At 42.2% G+C, this 4,157-nt stretch overlaps 1 pseudogene; it reads right to left on the bottom strand.

The window, feature by feature from the left end:
- Nucleotides 1-3,509: 3,509 nt before the first annotated feature.
- Nucleotides 3,510-3,906, bottom strand: LOC139021002 (large ribosomal subunit protein eL31-like; annotated as a pseudogene).
- Nucleotides 3,907-4,157: the final 251 nt, after the last annotated feature.

The following is a 4,157-nucleotide window of genomic DNA, read 5'->3' as shown; positions in this document are numbered from 1 at the left end:
TAGCGCCCAAGATAAGCCAACCAGATTCTCTCTTCTGGAAATTTGATGTTGAATTATGAAAACCGAGATAGTCTAGACCAGTGGTCGGCAAACTGCTGCTCGAGAGCCACATGCGGCTCTTTAGCCCCTTGAGTGTGGCTCTTCCTAAGCCTTAGGAGTACCCTAATTAAGTTAATAACAATGTACCTACCTATATAGTTTAAGTTTAAAAATTTGGCTCTCAAAAGAAATTTCAATCATCGTACTGTTGGTATTTGGCTCTGTTGACTAATGAGTTTGCTGACCACTGGCATAGACCAGTGGCTCTCACTGGAGGTGATCTTTGCCCCCAGGGACACTGGCAACATCTAGAGACATTTTGATTGTCACACTGGGGCAGGGGAGAGGTTGGGTGTTCTGGCATCTCACAGGTGAGGCCAGGGATGTTGCTAAACATCCTACAATGCACAGACCTGCCCTCACCACAAAGAGTGTGAGGCTGAGAAACCTTGCCACAGTGTGAGCACCTGAAAAGACAATGTGTAACTCAGTTGACTGGGGCTGCCAGCTGTCTATACTCCATCCACGGGAAACAGACAGACTTAGCCTGTACAGAGAGAAATAATGAAGAAGTGGTACCAAGAGGAGCTGAGCTTAGATATAGAAATTCCTGATTCCAGTTCCTCCCGGAGACCTGACTACATTTTTGCCCCTTTATCCTTCTAATATATTCTCCTTTTATACTTAAGAGAGCCTGGCATGGGTTTTTGTTACTTAAAACCAAAGTAAGTTAAATTAATACAAGAAACATTCAAGTAAATTACTTTACAGTGACTTGAGAGATATTAAGGCTCATGCAGCTTAGAGACTGGTCAGTCTTCTAGGATTGAACAAATAAATAAAAATGGAATAATCTATTTTCATTACTTTTCCTTGAAAGCCTTGTTGCTTCCCCACAGCTTCTCTACAATTAGGTGCTAGAATGAGTTAAAGTTTTTTGAAAGGTAAAGGGATGTAGAACATGCTGGCATTTTGCTTATGAGTCTTCTGGGAATCAGGACACCTGGCTCACCTGCTCTGCCACTCCACTGAGCCCCACCCCATTCACCAACTCCTAGTCATTATTTACACAGCTCCACAATGATTTCTGTTTTGCATATTGTTTTGTATTTTCATGTACCTCATCAGTCTTGGTACTGATTTCATTTCTCTATATACAGGAATTCAATTGTGATCTAGGGTAAGCCACTGAAATGGTCTTTGATACTTAGTTTCGTTCTGGAAGTTATATTTTTCTTTATCTAAGTCTTAGGAATATTGTGAATTCGTTATTGTGAATTCATTCCTTTGTCCAAACACAAATGGTTTCTTAGTTATTTAGGAGTCCTTGACCCCATTGGGAATCTGATGGTGGATCCTCTCTCAAAAATGTATTTGTGTACTGTCTTTTGCATACAGATCTGAGGGTTCATAGACTGTTTAGAGCCATTATAACTACCTTTCAGCTTATGAACTCTGCATTAAATACTTACTTAGTGTCTCCTATGTTCTAGATCAGGGGTCCTCTAACTTTTTAAACAGGGGGCCAGTTCACTGTCCCTCAGACCGTTGGAGGGCCGGACTATAGTTTAAAATTAAAACTATGAACAAATTCCTATGCACACTGCACATATCTTATTTTGAAGTAAAAAAACAAAACGGGAACAAATACAATATTTGTATTTGCATGTGGCCCGCGGGCTGTAGTTTGAGGACCCCGTTCTAGATGGTAAGGAAAAAAGGGTGAAAAAGTAGAGTTCTACCCTTCAGAGGAATACAGCTTGGTAAGACTACAGAGCAGCAAACATCCAATTACAACCCAAGTTATATATGTTAAGAGAAGGGTGATAGAGAGTACTGTGGTAACCCCAAACAGAACATAATCTGGATTGGGAATTAAAGAAAGATTCCTGGAAGAAGTGACATCTGCACTGAGAATTCTGACAAGCAGAAGAAAGCAAGGTCGAGTAGAAGGATAGGTAAGAACACTGCAGACAGGGAAAAGTATATGTGGAAGGGAAAGAGCCTGGTGAAATGTTCAGATCAGCATTGCTAATCGTCTGTCTGTTGGCTCTCGGCTCCGTTCCTGCTGTATCTCAGGGGGCTGAGTCAGCAAACCACACTGCCCAGATCCCTCTGCCAACTGGTTTCTGGAGAGGTTCTGCCAACGGAAAGCCTTGGTGGATGGCTGGAGGGAGAGAAGCCATGCCCCCCACCCCCCCGCCCCCCCCCACTGTCGGTAGCATCTCCTGTTGTGGCAGCAGTAGCATCCAGTGAGTGGGGACTGCTGGGCCCAGCAGCAGTGGTGGCCTCAGCCATGTCACTGGCTCCAGCCGTGGCAGTAATGGCTGTGGGTGGGCTGACCAGCACAGCAGTCATGAGCATTGGTAACACCGTCCCCCCCTCCTGCTCCAGCCTAGAGTTCCAGGCAGTTCCTAACTCCTGGGTAACCTTATCTTTTTTGCCCCTCTGGCCCTTTCACGTTTTGAAACCAATTCCCTATATTGCCCCTTTAAAATACTTAGAGTGTTTCTGTTTGTCTGACTGGACATGACTAATACAGTAATGAATCAGAAAATATGGTGAGGGGTGGAGGAGGGTTATGGTGAGAGATGTGGTTGACCAGGTAATTGAAGGCCAGATCATTCAAACTCATCTTAGGAAATGATCAGATGTTTGGATTTTATTCTAACAGCAATAAAAATATTTTATTTTATTTATTCAAAGGCAGTTGTTTAAAAAGACAGCACTGAAATATTTAATTACATAAAAATTAAAAATATCTACAGGTCAATAACAAATAAACATCATAAACCAAACCTAAAGACATATTGCCAGTGGGTATTATTTTTCAAATCAACTATGATAGTTTTTATATTCTGAATTTGTTAATGCATTTATAGTTCTATAAGCAAACTATGCTTATTCGACTAAAATATAGGCAAAGGACATAAATTGGAAACTCAGTTTTATAACTTTAGTCAACAACCAGCAATTATTTCTCATCCACATTAACTGCTTGTAGATTTTTTTTTTAGTATTTATTATTTTTATTTATTTTATTTTTTTGTTAATCCTTACTCAAGGATATTTCTATTGATTATTTTATTTTATTTTTAAATACATTTTTATTGATTTCAGAGAGAAAAGGGGGACAGAGACATAGGAACATCAATGATGAGAATCATTGATTGGCTGCCTCTTGCACGCCCCCCACCGGGGATTGAGTCTGCAACCTAGGCATATGCCCTAACTAGGAATCGAACTGTGACCTCTGGGTCATAGATTGACCCTCAACCACTGAGCTACACTGTCAGCCAGGCTCCATTAATTTTTAGAGAGAGTGAGAGGGAAGGAGGGAGAGAGAAAGTAAAACATCAATGTGAGAAAGACACATCGATTAGTTGCCTCATGCATGCGCCCGACGGGGCCAGGGATGGAACTTGCAATCCAGGTATGTGCCTTTGACTGGGAATCGAACTTGAGACCCTTCAGTGCTCGGGCTGGTGCTCTACCCACTGATTAACACCAGCCAGGGATGTTTGTAGATTTTTGAAAGTGGTGACAGGTACATAGGTAATTAATGTGTAGAGCTTGTTTGGTGAATCTTCATCCTTATTACGTTTTCTAGACAACCACACCGGGATACGGCATGGAACATTCCTTATTGCTTTTGCCCAGACAGCTTTGTTGAGCCTGGTGAATGTGCACATCTGAAGTTTCCATATCCTTTATGGCAAATTTTTATATCCCTTTAAGTGCCTGAAGATCACACTTCTTGAAATCTACTCCATGGATGGGCTTGTGAATGTTGATGGTGTATTCTCTGGTCACTACCTCGTTGGTGGCAGAACGGCCCTTCTCACCATCTTTCTATGAGGGAGCCATTATGCTGGGCTCAAGTTGGAAAGCTGGAGACCCATGAAAGATTTTAAATACATGGTCAATTCAGTCACCTTTAATTTTCTTGCCCCCCCCCCCCCTTTTTTTTAGAGAGAGAGGAAGAGAGGGGGAGAGAAACATTGATGAAGAGAACTATCCATCGGCTGCCTCCTGCATGCCCCCTACCAAGGATCAAGCCCGAAACCTGGGCATGTGCCCTAACTGGGAATCGAATCAGCAACCCTTCGGTGTATGGA

The sequence above is a fragment of the Myotis yumanensis genome, unplaced genomic scaffold (assembly GCF_028538775.1).
Source record: "Myotis yumanensis isolate MYYU_CA2020_CCGP unplaced genomic scaffold, mMyoYum1.0.hap1 SCAF_1, whole genome shotgun sequence".
NCBI classification, from domain to species: Eukaryota; Metazoa; Chordata; class Mammalia; order Chiroptera; family Vespertilionidae; genus Myotis; species Myotis yumanensis.
This window is presented reverse-complemented; position numbering and strand designations above follow the sequence as displayed.